Here is a 20,982-nt window from a genome sequence, read left to right on the forward strand (position 1 = left end):
AGATTCTTTGATCAATTACTTTGTTCATAAATTATTGGAAAGCTTTGCCTGTCATTTGGTGAAGCATCAAAGATACTTCTTACTATTCCTGCCATCCAAGGAAACTTATAAATACCTGAAAAGTCTCTTACAGAAAATATTTCCCTTAGATTCCCTTTTAAGAGTTTTGAAGTTTTTCTTATCACTGCAGAGGAAAGCAATTCAAGTAAATGAAAAGGAACAGAGGCTGGAAACTTTCAGGCATATTTGTGGCTGGAAGTGATTTCACTACTTGTACATTATGCGGTTGACCTCAACGTGTGGAAAAATACAGTAAGTCCTTCATCATACAGGGTGTAGTTACAGTATCATATAACTTAGATGGTTTATTTTTATTGCAAATATTTTATGATAAATATACAATATACTGAGATCTTTTCTGAATAATTGATGTCTTTTGGTGTAAACAGATTTTTATTTATAAAAGCTCTTTTTAAGAACTTGTATTTCTACCTCTCCTTACTTCTATTAAAAAAGACAATTTCTGGTTATAAGAACAATCTGACAGTAACCAGAGGGAAGGTGGGATGGTATAAAGGAGGGGAAGGGAGGTAGGGTTTTCAGGAACAACTATAAAGGACACATGGACAAAACCAAGTGGGGTTGGAAGCAGAGAAGGAGATGGGATGGCTGTGTTGGGGAGGAAAGTGGTGGGGTATAAATGCAAACATCTGTACTTGAACAATAATAAAATAATTTTTTAAAAGTTCCAACCCACAGAGGATTCAGAGACAAATGAAAAGATGGTCAATATCACTAGCTATCAGAGAGATATAAATTAAAACCACAATGAGATACCACTTCACACTGATTAGAATGGCCATCATAAACAAAGCAACAAACAAGTGTTGGAGAGGTTGTGGAGAAAAGGGGACCCTACTGCACTGTTGGTGGGATTTCAGACTGGTATAATCACTATGGAAAACAGTATGGAACTTCCTCAGAAAACTAAAAATGGATCTGTCTTTTGGCCCAGAAATTCCACTGCTAGGATTATATCCTAAGAACCCTGAAACACCAATCCAAAAGAACCTATACATCTCAATGTTCATAGCAGCACAATTTACAATAGCCAAGTGTTGGAAGCAACCTAGGTGCCCATCAGTAAATGAATGGATCAAAAAACTATGGTACATTTACACAATGGAATTCTATGCAGCAGAAAGAAAGGAGCTCATACCCTTTGCAACAACATGGATTGAACTGGAAAGCATTACACTAAGTGAAATAAGCCAGGCAGTGAAAGACAAATACCATATGATCTCACCTTTAACAGGAACCTAAACAACAAAACAAAGAAATAAGCAAAATATAAAGGAAGACACTGAAAGAGAGAACAGGCTGACAGAGTCCAGAGGGGACAGGGGAGGGAATTTCAGGGGAAAGGGGGAAGGATTTACAGGAACAAGTATAAAAGACACATAGACAAAAACTAGGGGTGGGTGGAAATGGGAGGGAGGTGGGGAGGGCTGGTGGGTGGGCTGGGATGGGAGTAAAAGGTAGAGAATTGTACTTGAACAACAATTAAAATAAAATTTAAAAAGAAGTTCCAATCCCACAAATATGGAAAATATCTTTAAGTTTATTGAAGTCATTTATTCATGGGAGTATATGGAAAAAATCAGGCCTACCCATCAGGAGAGAAAAAAAGAAGGAATTTTGAGTTATTAATGTATCAGATTTGCTTATGACAAAAAATTCACAACTTTTCTACTCCATAAATAATTCTTTTACTCTTATTAAGGGTGGGTTAAATTAATGTGTACAACACATAAAGAGTTTATGCCCCACAAAGTACATTTTTCAAAGTAAAATATCTTTTTAATAAATAATCCCCAGAAATCATTAAACTATTTGTTTCAGATTCTGATGTTTTCCATGGAGTCATTGATTTCATTAATAAGAAAAAGAAACACTTCTTGTGTGTTTGATTTTAAGGATTAACAAAGTTGTAAAAGTCTACTGCTTTATTCTTCTTTGGAATCTTGAAAATTCTTAAGGACTTATTATTTTGCTGTATCTGTAAAATTCTAATTTAGAATACTAATCTGAGCATGAGATTAAGATGATTTCAAAAATATAGACTAAAATTTATATGCAGCTTCAAAACATGTTTTATATAAAAATTTGTTGAATATTGTCATGTAATTATGTTTTTTATTACTATGTACTTCAATTAACCCTATCTTTCTTAATACATTAAAAAGTCTTATTTTATCTCTTTCTTGAGGCACCTCGAAAGGGATTGGCTGCATCAGGATGAAGCTGAATATCTCTTTCCCAGCCACTGGCTGGCAGAAATGCATTGAAGTGGGTGGTAAATACAAACTTCATACCTTTTATGAGAAGCATATGGCCACAGAAGTTGCTGCTGACGCTCTGGGTGAAGAATTGAAGGGTTATGTGGTTCAAATCTGTGGTAGGAACAACAAACAAGGTTTCCCCATAAAGCAGGGTTTCTTGACCTGTGGCCATGTCTGCCTGCTACTGAGTAAGGGGCATTCCTATTATAGACTAAGAAGGACTAGAGAGAGAAAATGCAAATCTGTATTGTGGATGCTGATCTCAGTGTTTTTAACTTGGTCATTGTAAAAAAAAAAAAGAACAAAGGGAGAAAAATATTCCTGGTCTCATTGATACTATTGTGCCTCATCACTTGGAACCCAAAAGGCTTAGCAGAATTGGCAGACTCTTCAATCAATCTCTCTAAAAATCACATCCACCAACATGTTGTGAGAAAGCCTCTAAACAAAAAAGATGAGAAACTTAGGACCAAAGCACCCAACATTCAGTGTCTTGTTACTCCATGTGTCCTGAAACACAAACATCGGTGCATTTCTCTGAAGAAACAATGTACCAAGAGAAATAGGGAAGAGGCTGCAGAATATGATAAACTTGTGGTTAAGAGAATGAAGGAGGCCAAAGACAAACACCAGGAACAGGTTGCCAAGAGTAGTAGGCTATCCTCTCTGAGAATTTCAACCTCTGAGTCTGAGTCCAGTCAAAAATGAGATCTTCTGCCCTAACGGGTGTGCCTCAGTGGGTTGGATGTTGTTCTGCAGAAAGGTCACTGGTTCAATTCCCGGTCAGGACACATGCCTGGATTTCAGTGCCAGGTCCGCAGTTGGGGGTTTGCAGCTGATATTATATTGATGTTTCTCTCCTTCACTTTCTCCCTCCCTTTCCCTCTCTCTAAAAATATGTAAATAAAATCGTTTTAAAAAATTAGATTTTGTAAGAGTAACAAATAAATAAGAACAAGCATCAAAACAAGAAAAAGTCTTATTTTACCATTTAATCATGCCTGTCAACAATATTCAACAATAATGTTATATATTAAAATTAGAGATAAGTGACCAGAGATTCTCTTACGACTATCAAGAATCTTTTGAAACGCTGTTTAGAAGCAATCATTCAGCAAGGCAAAAGCAATTTTGCATTTGTGACTGTGCAAAACAGTTTATTCTTATATTTATTTTTGTATTATCATTTATTAATTATTGTATTATTTGCCATATGAACAACTAAAGTACATACACTTCCTAACTTAAATTGCTTTTTTAGAATTTGAGGTACAGAAAAACAAACATAGTATCTGTTTCATCAATATATCACTTAGTTAAATGCAGGTTAAGAAGTATATTGTAGATATATAAAATGACCTTTTTATATTTATAAACGTGCATGGAAAATGCAACACATCAGATGGACTATAGACCAATGGGAAAAAAAATGCGATTGAGTGCATATGTACTTTAATTACCTTAATTTAACTAACTAAAATATGAAATATGAATATATCCAGTATGTATAACTACCTAGATGAAGCCACAGATAACCCAAGCCATATAGGAAAGCATCTATTAGGATTGTAAAAGGACAGTAGTTCTTATGCCTCAGCTTTGTTATATATGGAGATCATATCTTCATTCTGAAAGAAATAAAATTATGATTTAAGATATTATTATTGAGAAAACTTTTTGGTATATTTTATTGATTATGCTATTTCAGTTGTCCTATTCTTTTCTCTCTTTTATCCTCCTCTGCCCTGCATCCCCTCCCACAAGCATCACCCCTTTTAGTTCATGTCCATGGGTTGTACATATAAGTTCTTTGGCTTCTACATTTCCCATACTATTTTTAACCTCCCGCTGTCTATTTTGTACCTACCATTTATGTTTCTTATTCCCTGTATCTGTTCCTCCATTCTCCCCACCCCTTTCCGCTGATAACCCTCCATGTGATCTCCATTTCTGTGGTTCTGTTCCTGTTCTAGCTGTTTGCTACGTTTGTTCTAGTTTTTGTTTAGGTATAGTTGTTGAGCTTCCTGGACTTGCAAGTGTATTTCCTTTGCCAGATTGGGGAATTTTTCCTTCATTATTTTTTCAAATAAGTTTTCAATATCTTGCTCTTCCACTTCTCCTTCTGGCACCCCTATGATTCGGATGCTGGAACATTTAAAGTTGTCCAAGAGGCTCCTAAGCCTTTCCTCATTTTTTCTGAATTCTTGTTTTGAAGAAGTTTTTTTAATTAAGTGAGTATTCTTGGGTCCCTTCTTGAACATTAGCTGACCATATACTCATGTGTGTATTTCTGGGATTTTGATTCTGCTTCATGGTCTATGTGCCTGCTTTCATGCCAATACCATACTATTAGGATTACTATAGCTTTATCATATAATTTGAAATCAGGAAGCATGATGTCTCCAACTTTGTTCTTCTTTTTCAGGATTGCTTTGGCTACTCAAGGGTTTTTGTAGTTCCAAATTAATTTTAAGTTACTCACTAATGAAAACACAGTCTCTTCAATAAATGGTGCTTGGAATATTATATATTCAGACACACACACACACATGCGTGATACTCATTCACAAAAAAAAACTCAAAATAAATTAAAAACTTAAATGTAGGACCTGAAACCACAAACTCCCAGAGGAAAACATAAGGAAAAGCTCCTTGACATTGGTCTTGGCAATAATTTTTGGATATGTCACCTAAAACACAAGAAATAAAATCAAAGTAAACAAGTTGGACTACATCAAACTAAAATCTTCTTCACAGTAAAAGAAATTATTAACAAAATGAAAATGCAACCTATGGAATGGGACAAAATATTTTCAAACCACATATCTGATAAGGGATTAATGTCCAGAATATATAAGAAAGCATAGAACTCAACAACAATGAAAAAACCCCCACAAATAATTCAGTTAAAACATGGACAAAGGATCTGAATAGATATTTTTCCAAAGAAGATATTCAAATAGACAAGTACATGAAAACTTGCTCAACATCACTAACCATCAGGGAACTGCAAATCAAAACCACAATGAGTTATCACGTTACTTCTATTAGAATGACTGTCATCAAATGGGTGAGAAATGAGTGTTGGAGATGCTGTGGAAAAAAGGGAACCCGTGTGCACTGCTGGGGAGAATACAAGTTTGTGCAGCCACTATGAAAAGCAGTATGGTGGTTCCTAAAGAAATTAAAAATAGAATTATCATATGATCCAGCAATTCCACTTCTGGGTATTTATTCAAAGAAAGAGAAAACACTAACTCAAAAAGGTATCTGTACCCCTTGCTCATTCCAGCACTATTTACTATAGGCAAGACATGGAAACAACCTAAGAGTCCATCAACTGATGACTGGACGAAGAAAATGTGAGATGTACACACACACACAAAATGGAGTATTACTCAGCTATGAATGAAAAAAATCCTGCCATTTGTGACAACATAGATTAACCTTGAGGGCATATACTGACTGAAATAAGTCCAAAAGAGAAAGACAAATGCTGCATGGTCTCACTTATATGTGGAATCTAAAAAAAACCCCAAACAACTCATAGCAACAGAGAAAAGATTGATGGAGGGTAGGTGAAGGAGGTCATAGATCAAATGTCAAAATCCCATTTACAAGATAAATAAATTCTGAGGATATAATATACAGTATGGTAATGGTAGTTAAAAATATTGTATATTTAAAAGATGCTAAGAGAAGACCTTAAGAGTTCTCATCACAAGAAAAAATTGTTAAGTATGTGAAATGATGCATGTTAACAAAAAACTTAATAAGGTAATCATTTTACAATAGATACACGTATCAAATTATGCTGTACCCCTTAAATTTACATAGTGCTATATATCAACCATATTCCAGTAAAATTGGGGGGAAAATAAAATATGAGCATAGCCATGTTTTCCCAGGAGAGAAAGCAGAAAAAACTGTCAGGCTTGCCCAAAGAACATCTTTGCTTGTATGTTCCCAGTATTCTGAAACATCAGTTTTCCTCCTCCCCTCACCCCTATACAGCCCTGCCTGAATGATTCCCAACTCATTGGTAAGTACATGAATTGTCATCATAACTCTATTTTCTCAAATATGATATTTGCATTTATTTATTTATTTACTTACTTACTTACTTACTTACTTATTTTTCTTCCCTCACCCCAGGACATGCTTATTGATTTTAGAGACAGAAGAAGGGAAGACAAGAGAGAGGGAGAGAAACATCTACTGGTTGCCTCTCACAGGTGCCCTGACCAGGGACAGAACCTGTAACCTAGGCAGGTGCCTTGAGTGGGAATGGAACCTATGACCTTTTGGTTCATGGAACTACACTCTAACCAAGTGAGCCACACCGGTTGGGGGAAATATTTGCATTTAGAGAAAAACAACACTTTATTCATAGGAGGTTAACAAAAATATTCTTGTTGTTTATATTCTTAAATATGTAACTTTATGAATTATTTCTAATCCAAGGAAAAGTTAGATCTTGTAATCCCCATTTTCATCATTTCCTGCATTCTGCTGTGTTTTACCAGGTGGAAGAGGTGATTTGGTGAGTATTGGTAACTGCACTGAGATAGGAGCTTCCCCAGGATGACAGCACTTCTTGGCACTCAGGTCTGGGTTGTCCAGGAAATGCGGCAGTGTGGAGGCATTATAGCAGTTCCTAGGGGAGGGAAGTCAATGAATATAAAGTGACATCATAAGTATGCCACTAGCAGAGCTCGTTATCTCAGTGAGTATCTGATGAAATTTTGTCAGCTGCTCTGATTTTCCTAAGTAGTGTGAGAAATTTGAAAAGGGGTTAGCTACCTCCCTTTTTCTCATAGCCTAGTAGTGTCAAGGGACATTAATGAGGAGCCACCCAAGTACCATTAATTGAGCAGGAAAATTTATTAGTGCACAGAGAGGTTTGTGTTCTGAGAATTATGTGATCTAATCAAAAGTAACATAGAAAGACCTTCTAAGAACAGCATAATTAAGATGTTTTCTAAGTGTTTGGGAATCCAGCCAATCCTAAATTCATAAGAGATTATTATGCTTTATGATTATGAGAAAATTGTGCTAGTATTTAAATTTTCTATTCCCTACTTTGCATAAAACTCCCAACTAACAATTAAATAGGAAGTCGAGGCTGTCAGAGGAAGATGTGCATTTGCAAAAATGCCATAATTATACACTGACATTTCTGTAGCCCATGCTGACTGTGTGTACATCCATACTCTGTTTCATCAGAAACACCAAAATGACAACATATGCTGATTTTCTCCCCCAGAAGATTTCAACATACTGTGATTTAGTCTTCCTGTACATTCTCCAGCAAAACTTGGATGAAGCTTTTTGAACTGGGTAGAATGGTGTGGAGTAGAGATACTCTCTTCCTCACCTCATTCAGTCTTTTCCTAACCTCCCTCCCTCAGTTCTGCTAACTCATCTGTTTTCTATAAAAAACTGGCTGGGACTTTGCAACTGCCCATGTTCAAAAAGGATGTCTAGGCCCAGGTGGCTCAGTTGGTTGGAGTGTATGTCACTTGTTGCACTAAAAGGTTGTGGATAGATCCCTAGTCAGGAAACATACTTAGGTTGCAAGTTCGATTCCCAGTCAGGGCACATATGGGAGGCAACTGATGAATGTTTCTCACTCACATAGATGTTTCTCTCTCTCTCCTTCTCTCTCTCTGCTCTCTTCCTCTTGCTCTAAAAAAAAATCAATAAACATATCCTCAAATGCAGATGTAAAAAATAAAAATACCATAAAAGGATATCTACTTAAAAGTCCTAGCAGTTAGTGGTCAAACTAAATAGCAGAAAAGTAAGGCTATGTATAATCTGTGAGTACATAAAACAAGTGACAGTCATTAAACTACTGTTCAAAAGGTTGATCTTTTACCAATTTTGTAAATGAAAGAATAATCAAAGGAGAGGTAATAAAGAATACATTTGACTGGCTGTGTCAATGAACTAGGAAAGTTATGGTACTAAGTGCAGGTAAGATGTGAATGACTAGATGAATGAGTGAAAACATTGAACATGAGAGATATGGTGACAGAATGAGTGAGAGAAGAATAAGTGGTTGGAGGAGCTAAAATTCATAACTATACTAAAAGCATTCTGACATTGTTAAAATTTCCAATAATTTGCAGGTAATTTCACTTTTTTACTGTTGTTCAATTATACTTGTCCCCATTTTTCCCCCATTACTCTCCCCTGCCTTACCCACACCCCACCCTCCCACATTCAACCCTTCCCCCCAGGTTGTGTTTGTCCATGGGTCCTTTGTACATGTTCCTTGACAACCCTTCCCCTTCTTTCCCCTGTTATCCCCTTCCCCCCATTATCCCCTTCCCCTGGCTCTCTGGTTATTGTCAGTTTGTTCTTTATTCCCATGTCTCTGGTTCTATTTTGCTCACTTATTTCTTTGGTTGATTAGGTTCCACTTCTAGGTGAGATCATATGGTATTTGTCTTTCACTGCCTGACTTACTTCACTTATCATAATGCTCTCCAGTTCCATCCATGCTGTCGCAAAGGGTAAGAGTTCCTTCTTTCTTTCTGCTGCATAGAATTCCATTGTGTAAATGTACCAAAGCATTTTTATCCACTCATTTATCAATGGGCACTTAGACTGTTTCCAGTACTTTGGCTATTGTAGATAATGCTGCTATGAACATTGGTGTGCATAGGTTCTTTCAAGTTGGTGTTTCAGGATTCTTAGGATCCACCAGGGATTCCATCAATGGAATACCCAGGTCGAAAGACAGTTCCATTTCTAGGTTTTGAGGAAGTTGCATACTGTTTTCCACAATGGCTGCACCAGTCTACATTCCCACCAACAATGTTCTAGGGTTCCCTTTCCTCCACAACCTCATCAGCACTTGTTGTTTGCTAATTTGTTAATGATGGCCATTCTTATTGGTGTGAGGTGGTATCTCATTGTGGCTTTAATGTGCATCTCTCTGATGGCTAGTGATGTTGAGCATCCTTTCATATGTCTATGGGCTCTGTTCTACTTGGAGAAGTGTCGTCTGTTTAGGTCTTTTGCTCATTTTTTAATTGGATTGCTTGTCTTCCTGGTATGGATTCATGTGAATTCTTTATCTATTTTGGAGATCAAACTTTTGTCCAGGGTATCATTGGCAAATATATTTTCCCATATGGTTAGTTCCCTTTTCATTTTGCTGATGTTTTCTTTAGCCATGCAGAAGCTTTTTAATTTGATGTAGTCTCATTTGTTTACTCTTTCCTTTAATATCCCTTGCCCTAAGAAAGGTATTAGTGAAAATATTGCTGCATGGGATATCTGAGATTTTCCAGCCTATGTTCTCCTCTAGGACTTTTTTGGTGTCATGACTTATATTTAAGTCTTTCATCCATCTTGAATGTATTTTTATGTATGGTATAAGTTGATGGTTGAGTTTCATTTTTTTGCATGTAGCTGTTCTAATCTCCCAACACCATTTGTTGAAGAGGTGATTTTTACTCCATTTTATGCCATAAATGGCACAAAAGACTTGGGTTTATTTTTGGAGCTCTCTATTCTGTTCCATTGATCTGTGTTCTTAAGCAAGTACCACACACTTTTTATTACAGTGGACTTTTAATGTAGTTTGATATCAGGTATTGTGACCCCTCTTGCTTTGTTCTTCTTTCTCAAGACTGCTGAGGCTATTCAGGTTGTTTATGGTTCCATATAAATTTTTGAAAGGTTTGTTCTCTATCTTTGAAATATGTCATTGGTATTTTACTAGGGATTGTGTTGAATCTATAAAGTGCTTTGGGTAGTATGGACATTTTAATGTTAATTCTTCCAATCCATGAGCATGTTATCTGCTTCCATTTATTTGTGTCTTCCTTAATTTCTTTCTTCAGTGTTGTATAGCTTTCTGAGTACAGGTCTTTAACCTCTTTAGTTAGGTTTATTCCTAGGTACTTTATCTTTCTTGTTGCTATAGTATATGTTTTTTTCCCCTAATTTTTGTTTCTGATATTTTGTTAGTAGTGTACCAAACTGCCTTCATTTTCTGAATATTAACTTTGTATCTCACTGTTTTGCCAAATTCAGTTATTAGTTGAGTAATTTTTTGGTAGGCTTTATAGGGTTTTCTATGTATATAATGTCATCTGAAAACAATGACAGTTTTACTTCCTCCTTTCCAATTTGGATGCCTTTTATTTCTTTTCCTTGTCTGATCTCTGTGGCTAGGACTTCCAATACTATGTTGAATAGAAGTGGTGAAAGCAGACAAATCTTGTCTTGTTGCTGATCTTAGGGGGAAAGCTTTTAGTTTTTGCTTATTGAGTATGATGTTGGTGTAGGTTTCTTGTACACAGCCCTTATTATGTTGAGGTATGCTCCCTCTATTCCCACTTTGCTGAGTGTTTTTATCATGAATGACTTGTGTGCCATATCAAATGCTTTTTCTGCAACTATTGATATGATCATGCGATTTTTGTCCTTCATTTTGTTTATGTGATGTATTATGTTTATTGATTTCCAAATATGGCACCATCCTTGCATTCCTGGGATGAATCCTACTTGATCATGGTGTATGATCTTTTTAATGTATTGGTGGACTGGTTTGCCAATATTTTGTTGAGGATTTTAGCATCTAAATTCATCAGCATTATTGGCCTGTAGTTTTCTTTGTGGTGTCTTCATCTGATTTTAAAATTAGGATGATGCTGGTGTCATAAAAAGAGTTTGGGAGTCTTCCCTCTTCTCAGGTTCTTTGGAATAGCTAGAGAAGGACAGGGGTTAGCTCTTCCTTAAATATTTTTGTAAAAATCTCTCGTGAAAATGTCTGGTCCAGGGCTTTTGTGTGCAGGAAGTTTTTTAATTACTGCTTCACTTTCACTAGCTGTTATCAATCTGTTCAGGATTTCTACTTCTCTTTGATTCAGTTTTGAAAGATTATGGGTTTCAAAAAATTTGTCTATTTCACCCAGGTTTTCAAATTTCTTGGCATATAGTTGTTTGTACTAATTTCTTACAATCATTTGTATCCCTGTGGTATCAGGAGAGTTGTAATTTGTCCTCTTTTGTTTCTGATTTTATTTATTTAGATACTTTCTCTTTTTTCTTGGTGAATCTGGTTAAAGGCTTGTCAATTTAGTTTATCTTTTGAAAGAACCAGCTCCTGTATTTACTGATCCTTTGAATTGTTCTTCTTGTGTCTATGTCACTTAATACTGCTTTTACCTTGAGTATTTCCTTCATTCTACTTGCTCTGGGCTTTGTTTGCTGTTGTTCCTCCATTTCTTGTAGATGTAGGGTTAGGTGGTTTATTTGAAATATTTCTATCTTTTTTAGGTAGGCCTGTATTGCTATGAATTTCCCTCTTAGAACTGCCTTCACTGTGTCCCATGCGTTTTGGACTGTTGTGTGTTATTTTCATTTGTTTCCAGAAACTTCTTGATTTCATTCTTAACCCATTCATTGTTTAATAGCATGCTATTCAGTCTCCATGAATTTGAATGTTTTTGAGTTTTTTCCTTTAGGTTGGTTTCTAGTTTTAAGTCACTGTGTTTGGAGAAAATGCTTGATATGATTTAGTTTTCTTCAATTTGTTGAGGCTTGTTTTATGTCCTATCAGGTGGTCTATCTTGGAAAATATTCCATGTACATTTGAAAAGAATGTATATTTTGCTTCTTTGGTTTAAAAAGTTTTATATATATAACATCAGTTAAGTCCATTTGATCTAATTTGACATTCAGTGCCACCATATCCTTTGTTTGGAAGATCTACACATTTTTAGCAGTGGGGTGTTAAAATCCCTTAGTATCAGTGTGTGCTGTCTATATCTTTCTTGAAGTCCTCCAAGATTTTCCAAATATAGTTCCATACTCCCATGTTGGGTGCACATATGTTTATAATATTTATGTCTTCTTGATGGATTCTTTCTTTGAGTATTATAAACTGTCTTTCTCTCTCTCTTTTTATGGCCTTTGTTTGAAATCTATTTTGTCTGATATAAGTATTCCTACTGGCTTATTTTTCCTGTCTTTTTGCTTGGAATATTTTTTTCCCAACCCTCCATTTTCAGACTGTGTATGTCTTCTGTTCTGAGGTGGGTCTCTTGTGGCAGCATATGTGGGTCATGTTTTCTTTTTCATTCAACACCCTATGTCTTTTGACTGGAGCATTTAATCCACTTACATTTAAGGTTCTTGTTGATAGGTACTTATTCTTTACCATTATTCCCCTTTGTGCCTGTGTTCCTCTCTCTCTCACTCTTTTTCTTCATCTTCTTAAAGCAGTCCCTTTAGCATATTTTGCAGTGCTGGTTTGGTGGATGTGTATTCTTTTACCCTTCTTTTGACTGAGGAATTCCTTATTTCACCTTCCATTTTAAATGAGAGCCTTGCTGGGTTAGTAGTCTTGGTTACAGCCTTTGCTTTTCATTACTTGGAATATTTTTTGCCATCCCCTTCTGGATTATAGTGTTTCTGTTGAGAGGTCGGCTGTTAGCTTTATCAGAGCTCCCTTGTATGTTACTTCCTATTTCTCCCTTGCTGCCTTTAAGGTTTTCTCTTTGTCTTTGAATCTTTCCATTTTAATTATGATGTGCCTTGGAGTGGGCCTCTGGGTTCATCTTTTTTGGGACCCACTGTGCTTCTTGGACTTGTGTGACTTTTTCTCTCATTAAATTAGGGATGTTTTCCATCATTACTTATTCAAATAGGTTTTCTATCCCTTGTTCCACTTCTTCTCCTTCTGGTATCCCTATTATACAGATATTATTACATTTCATCTTGTCCTGCAGTTCCTTTAACCCTTCTTCATTCTTTTTGAGTCTTTTTTTTTCTTTTCTTGCTCTTTCTGGAATTTTTTTCTACCTTGTACTGCTCACTGATTCAACCCTTTGCTTCATCTAGCCTGCTTTTGATTCTTTCTACTGTGTTCTTCAATTCATAAGTTGTATTCTATAGTTCCTCCTGGATCTTTATGGTAGTTTCTGTCCTTTTTCATGCTGGTATCATTTGCAGTAAGTTCCTGGTAGCTTCCCTATTGGTTTTGGTAATTCTATTTGAGCTCTTTGAGCTTCCTTATAGCCATTGTTTTGAACTCAATATCTGATAATTACTTGACTCTATTTCACTGAGCACTCTTTCTAGGGATTTCTCCTTTCCTTTCGATTGGGGCTGTTTCTTTGTCTTCTCATTTTGAGGATATGTTTCTAGTTTGCTTCTGCTTCTTAAATTGATCTGTTTTGACTCCCTCTGTTTGTGGTCTGAACAATGGTAGGAGACCTATGTGATTTAGTGGTGCAGTTTCCTTGATCTTCTGAACTTGATGCTATTGGGATGCCCTTTATGCCACTTACATTGGCTCTCTGCATGTAATTGGGCTTTGATTATTGGTTGGCTGTTCTTTGGTACATCCTACCTTCCAACTGGTTGACTAAGGGTCACTCCACCCACCAAGTCTTGTATGCAATTGAGCATGTATGTCAGAACAAAACCACAAAGCCCAGGAAACAAATCCACACCTGCAAAAATAACTCCCACCTGCAATCCCACTATCAAAAGCAAAAGAGCCAGTATAATAAGAGTGTAAAGGGATTGACTATTATACGAAAGGAGAGTGAATATAAGATGACCTACTGAAAGAAAAATGATTTTGAGAGAGCAGAAGGAGAGGGAGGCATGCTAATAAGAGCAGGGAATCAGGGCAATGCAAAGAAATAAAGTAAATTTATATCATGAATAAAAAAGGGAATGAAGCCCTGGCTGGCGTAGCTCAGTGGATTGAGCACGGGCTGCGAACCAAAGTATCTCAGGTTCGATTCCCAGTCAGGGCACATGCCTGGGTTGCAGGCCATGGCCCCCAGCAACTGCACATTGATGTTTTTCTCTCTCCCTCTTTCTCCCTCCCTTCCCTCTCTAAAATGAATAAATAAAATCTTTTTTTAAAAAAGGGAATGAAGAAAGCAGAATGGAGTAAGAGAAGGGAAACCTACAGTATTAAGCTTAAACAGAAATTAAAATAAACAATGTAAAATAAAGTGAGAGAAAGAAATAAAAATGAAAAAAATAAATAATAGAAAAATAGGAACCAAATTGGAGAGAAAGGTCTACCACAGCACTATCAACAACAAATGAGCTAAAATTAATATAAGTGGAATGGGAATAAGAAGGAAAGAAAAAAAAGGAAGAAAAGCTTAAAAGATGTCTAGAAGAAAGTGAAGTAAATTTGAGATGATAGAAGAAGAGGGAATATTAAGATTGAGGAATAAAAATCAGGATAAGAAAGGGAAAAATTAATATTTGAGACAAAAAGGGAAAAAAGAAAAAAATGGGCATCATGAAAGAGAAAAATAGAGAAAAACATGCTAAGATAGGCAAAATTAAAATCTGACGTGTAAAAAAGAGTCAAAGAGGGGAATGCTAAAATTTAAGATATGAAATACAAAATTAGTGGAGATTTAGGGACAAAATTTTTAAAAATGCAACAACGGCTCCCCTATCCACAACCAACAAGTAAAGATTGCTAAAGATGGAGAGAGAACACGGCCACTTAAAGATTGGGAAAAAGAATGTGAGATGACCATTGACAAGAAAATACCGCAAATCATGGAGAAGACCATGGTGAATTTCATCTCGGTAGCATCTAGTCTTTATCATTGTGTTTTTCTTTCTGGATCTGCCTCTGGTGATGTCAGAAGGTGACCCTGTCTGATCTTAGACAGCCTGTTCGAGACTTCTGGGGATCTACTGTGTGTGTCTGACTCCTTCAGTAGTTAATCTAGTCACTCTGCACTCAGCAGTCAGGTTTAAGCACCACAGGGTAGGATAGGGTCCCTACTGGGGGAGGGGCTATTGCTTCCCCTCAAATTTCTGCTTCTTGGAGGGGAGTGGTCTGCCAAAGCAAGATGGCTGCTGCTATATGGGGTATGACTCAGCACCAGGATCCCCACTGCTGCTCTCGGATCTCTCCCCAAAGCTTCAGTCCCCAGTCTCTCCTCAGGTGTCTCTAGCACACTGTGTCCCTGCCTTTGCCAGAGCCCAAGGTAAGTGGATGCAAATGAAAGTGAGTGTGTTGGCCCTTTAAACAGCAATTTGTGTCTCCAGCCATCCATCTCTGGCAGAGAGCAACCCTGCTGCTTTTTGCAGCTGGTTGTTATCTGTGTGCTTTTGGGCTCTGGTGCTCTAGGCTGGGGTTCCTATTCTTCTTTGGGGGATCTGACCAGCCACTTAAATATCCCTCCAGCAGTTCAGCTGCAGCTGCAACCTATGGCTCCCCAGCCAGCCCTCTCGCATCTTCACCACACTTCCTACCAGTCACATTGTGCTAAAGCTGATTCTTCTGTCTGTCCATTGTTATAGGCCTCTTTTTCACTATTGTTCAGTTTTTTGTTCCAGGTGATTTCTCCACAGTTTAGGTATAATTCCAGATTGGCCTGGGCAGAGGTCAGTGTAACTTCCACTCCTCCACCATCTTGGATCTCAGTTATCTATAAATGTTAGAAATAACCATTGCTAATCCTTCAGAGTAATACTGGGTGACTAAAAAAAAATAGAATGTCTACATGCAACTCTGAATAGGTCTTTACCAAACATTTAGAAGCCATAACATAGACTTGAAAAAAGTTCAGAAAATAAAGCATGAAAAAAACACCTTGAACCCTAAAGCTCATAAGTTTGTGTACCTACTTTAAATGTGCTTTAAATAGAGGAAAATGGTTACTGTGTATCAATACAATCTTTGACTCAGAGACCCAATATTCCCTTACATGTTCCTTTCTCATGTTCTCTCCGACTTATCTATTTTGTTCATTAGCATCTCTACTATGTAATGGTAGAAAGGAGGACAAAAGTTAAAATTAGTTCATTTTCCTGGCTACAAATGATCTGGTTTAATATTTGATTGGGAAGAGGTTTGAATGAAATTAGAGATTTCAGTTATTCATGCCACCTCTGATTTTTGATTTTAGGAAAAATGAGAATTAGTGAGCTCTGCTCACTAATTAAGTAAGTAGCTTAAGTTCACCTTGTCATAAATAGTTTAACAATGCTCTGCATAGTTCATACCTTATTTCACTGTCTATGAGAATTCAGAAGGCATATATATTAACCAAATATTCCACATACTATGCAGGCAAATTCTGACAACTTAATCCTTTTGAAATAGTTGAAAATCTGGAAGTAAATGAAAATTCTGTGCCAACTAAAAATAAGAGCTCATGTATTTATTTCATAAAAGCAGATGCAGCATCTCAGTTCTGAAGTGTAGATCAGTTTTGTAGCTGGCAAGGCCATGAATAGTTTCACATTCTTTTGCATAATTATCTTGTTAGATGCAATATATGGTGATCTAGCGTTCCTCAGGAAACTTTTCATTGTGTTCAGTGTCAATAACAGAACAGGAAAATCAATTTGGTTCAGTTTAGTTCGATTAAACAAACATCACCTATGTGCCCCCCATGGTCTCAGTGCCTGGGGAGCAGTCCTTGTTATTCCTTATAATTAATCAGTTCCCCTCACTGGCTCCAACTTCTTTATCTGTGCTCTTTATGGTAGAGTTTTCTGTTCCTACTAAAGCTGGGGTTGATTCACCTTCCAGTTTGTCCTTTCAGCTTCCCTAGCACTTTTGTACATAATTCCCCATGTTCTCGCCCCATTCCCTATTTCCTGCCTGCATCCTGACTGATGTGTCAGTTAAGGACAGGTGGTGGTAATGAGAATTAGGGGCCTAGGGAATAGTCAACTACTCTCTATATTTTTTATTATTACTTCCCAATCCCTTATAGTCTGTTAGGTACATACATTGTATAAAATACAACATGATGTCCCAGCAATGTCAAATTGCTATAAAAATTTCTAAACACACGTTTCCGTTTTCTGGATTTGTCTTGTCCTAGAGCAGTAACAAGCAATTCAAAGACCACAGCTGGTCCACAGACAGCGCTTTGAGTAGCACCAGTCTAATCAAGGGCTAGAAAAAAGAAACTTCTCTGAAATCAGAAAATGAGGTGGGTGTAAAGATCAAAATTCTGGAGCCCCTTGCAACCTGTGGCAGATGGAGACATGGAATTAGGAAAAAACTCACAGAGAGTACATGGGCAGAAACAGAAGCAGGCTGAGGGTGGAATGTCAGTGAGCACTGTAATGAGGCCAACAGCGAGCAGACAGTTGAGGGAAATAGGAAGCGAAGGTAGGAAGAGAGAAGCTAGATGACAGAGAAGCATAGGTTCTGTGCAGCCCACCATTTAAGTGAATTGAGTTGAGTACCTTGCCCTGAATGCCAAAAGGAGGCACTTAGCTCAGTGTACTCTGCTGATTAAGGCAGGCTGCTATGGACTAAATGCTTGTGTACCCCTAAATTTACACATTGAAATCCTATCCCCAAAATGATGTTCTGAGTAGGTAAGGCCTTTGGAGGTGATTAGGTCATGGGAGTGGAGCCCTCATGAATGAGATTAGTGCCCTCATAAAGAGACCCTCACAGAGCATCTTGATCCCCTCCCCTTTCTGCCACGTGAAGACAGCGAGGACATGGCCGTCTATGGTAAACCAAGAAGCTGACTCTCACCAGACATGGAATCTGCCATCACCTTGATCTTGGACTTTCAAGCCAACAAATATCTGTTATTCATGAGTCACCCAGACTATGGTATGTTTATGACGACAGCTCAAACTAAAACACGAGCATATAAATGTGTTACATGTTTTACAATTACATCAAAACAGTTAATGTAAAGGAGTTGGAGTAATTTACTTGAGAAATCCAGTCACTAAATACACTGCCTTACTCAATGACACAGACAACTGTGTGAAGCATCACTGACATAAAGAACTCTCTACAGTGATGGAAAAAAATTTTTTTAACTTGTGCCATCTACTAGGATTTAGCCACCCACATGTAACTATTGAGTACATGAAAAGTGGCTAGTGTGACTGAAAAACTGAAGTCTTCCTCTAATTTAATTTTAATTTATATTTAAAAATAGCCACATGTGGCTAGGGACTATCTGATTAGATAGATGATTCATATGACTCACACATAGGCAAGTGTGGTTTAGAGTAAAAAGACATATAAACTTTGGGGTCACATGGTTCAGCCTTTAATCTTTTAATTACTAAGTCTATGACCTTAGATTGTCATTCATCTTCCCTGGGCCTGAGCTTCTTGTTCATAAAATGGGGGTCATATTTATATTTAGGGCCATTGTGATGACTAAAAATTAGGCATGTAAATTGCCAACGCAGACTAATAAATGATAACTATTACTCAATATTAAATAGGTCAGTATTCATGAACATAATTCAATTGTTTTGATTCTTCTAATCATCACCATCCATTAACATGTAATAAGCTATGAAATATGCAATAAGAGATAACCTTTGGGGCTGTAATCTCTAGTGGAGTAGCCTCTGGATGGCTTACCATAGTAACTTACAATGTTTTTCTAGTTAGTGATGCTCTTATCTCAGCCTTGCTCTGTGCTGTCCTTTCTCAGTGTAATTGTTTCTGGCAAAGGCTCCCCCTTCTATGGAGCATTACTCAATGCTCTTTCTATAACCTTGGGAAGAAGAGAAGGCTGTTCAGGGAAATGACACACTGAGCTGATTCAATCACTAGCTTTAATTTCAAATACAATTTTAAGTCAGTGGTGTCTGGTCAGAAGGTTTATCAAGTCTTTTTCTGTGGAATTAAGAGCACACATTCACAGACCTTATTGACCTTTACCTGGCTAAGCATCACAATATCTGGAGGAAACTTGAAAACAAATGCAACTCTATCCCTCCTCTCCTTACCCCACAGACCTGGCATTGTTAGAAGCACTCCAATGCTACCAAAATCTGTCACAGAATTTTGAGACCCATTAAAACAAAGTTTAATGAGAAAAAGAAAAAAAGAAGAAGAAGCACTCCAAGCAATTCCATTTCATGGCTTGAAAAACACTGGCGAATACCACTGGTGAATGCCATGTTTCCAAAGTGAGCTCCAGATAGGTGTGGTTGTTTGAACCCAGATTAACTGAGAGACTGTTAGGTGAGGAAATGGCATAGACATTACACAGATCCAGCATGTGGACATTGGGGAACTCTGGATATTTGACTAAAATTTTCCCTGGGGAATCATTGTCAGTCACTTGAACAAGTGTCACTCAGAGCTGGGCTTAGATTCCAGAACTAATTTTTCTTTACTTGTCCTCCTAAGCCACCATGTCATGTTTCTGGAGATGGTTCACCTCCTTATGCTGTTCTTTGTGAGGCTCAAACTTGTTTATAATATTCAGGCTCCAGCAGAAGTAACGCCTGCTTGAGTGTGTGTAATAATTTAGTTTTAATTTGAACATTTCACCTAAAATGTCATGTGGTGTGCCTGAGTGTGATATTATGTTACAGAATTACATGCTTACAATTTTATAATAAAACAGGGGCATTATTTGTGTTGGGTCCTGTATTATTATTCAGCTCATGGGCTTTTTTTGTACAGGAAATTTGACACAGCTAGGTGCATACTTGTCTGAAAAAAGACTAGTGAAAACTCTGAACTGGTATCCTAATTTCCCATAAGAAACCACGCCTACAGTCTGATGCTCAGAGCAATGCCCTTATGTCCGTCTGTCAGGCCCACCCCCATGACACTGACACTCCCAATGTTCACAGTGATGGTGAGTGTGGTTAAGCAACATACTCAGTAGTGTATGGATGCTTGTTAGAGAACTGGTCAGTGTTACACACTTTTAGAGACAAAACTGTCTGTGAAACAAAAGAATTTCAGGCATAGGCCAATGGCTTGCTTCTGAATAATACTCAACACAACAAAATTCCAGCACAACAAACCAATTTCAACAATTCCTGAGAGTCTGTAGCAGGTCATATAATTTTCAGCTCAAAGAAGAGGAATTGTCCTGTATCAGCAAATATTGGAGATTCTGAAGGCACGTTTGGAGTATTTGATAAGATTAAAAATTTACTGAGATGTTCTGGTTTAGACATTTTATTGCTCTCTTCAGTTCTCTAACCACATCTTTTATTAATTTTGGGTTTTGGCGAAGGCAATATGAAAATGTTAACTCTACACTGGGCAGTAGTAATACTCTAAATGAGAACCTTAATCCTATTAAAAGTTAGGGCTTCCTACTAAGTGACCTCCTTGGCATATACTTTATCATGAAGAGGTAATTTAAATGATAAAGAAGGTAGAAGTCATTTCTGATTTTCAGAGCATAGCTCTTATGGGAATCTTTCCTGGCTTTATAAGTGAGTATTTTGGAAAGAAACGTAACTCAGAATAGCATAAGCTAGAAAGACAATTTACTGGTGCATTTCCTCAGAAGTCCAGGGGTTCTGACTGGTTTCAGAGACAGCTGCCTGGAGGGGCTCATTAATGTCATCAGGGCTCCATCTGTCTCTATTGCTCACTTGGCTTTCCTCTCTAGGAGGCTACCTCCAGCTGCTGCAAGCTTACAGGGCAAGGTCTCAGAAGCCACCATATCAGTTCAGAAAGAGAACCCCCATTTTCCCTCACTTCCTTTGTGCCCAGGACCTGAGATGCTCTCTAATTGGCAAGCCTGAGTCACATGTCACTGCAAGGCAGAGGTTTGTCACATGCAATAGGAGGGAGCAATTTCCAAAGGAAGAGGTTGGGGCAAAGAATTTTGAAAAAAAAAGTCTACTTTAGAGTAAGAGAAGTTGG

General features: G+C 37.3%; 1 pseudogene; it reads left to right on the forward strand.

Annotated features, from left to right (window-relative positions):
- The first annotated feature begins 2,298 nt into the window (after positions 1–2,298).
- LOC123833184 lies at positions 2,299–3,050 on the forward strand (annotated as a pseudogene).
- Positions 3,051–20,982: the final 17,932 nt, after the last annotated feature.

The sequence above is a fragment of the Phyllostomus hastatus genome, unplaced genomic scaffold, assembly GCF_019186645.2.
Source record: "Phyllostomus hastatus isolate PE091 unplaced genomic scaffold, TTU_PhHast_1.1 phas_scaffold_21, whole genome shotgun sequence".
Classification (NCBI taxonomy): Eukaryota; Metazoa; Chordata; class Mammalia; order Chiroptera; family Phyllostomidae; genus Phyllostomus; species Phyllostomus hastatus.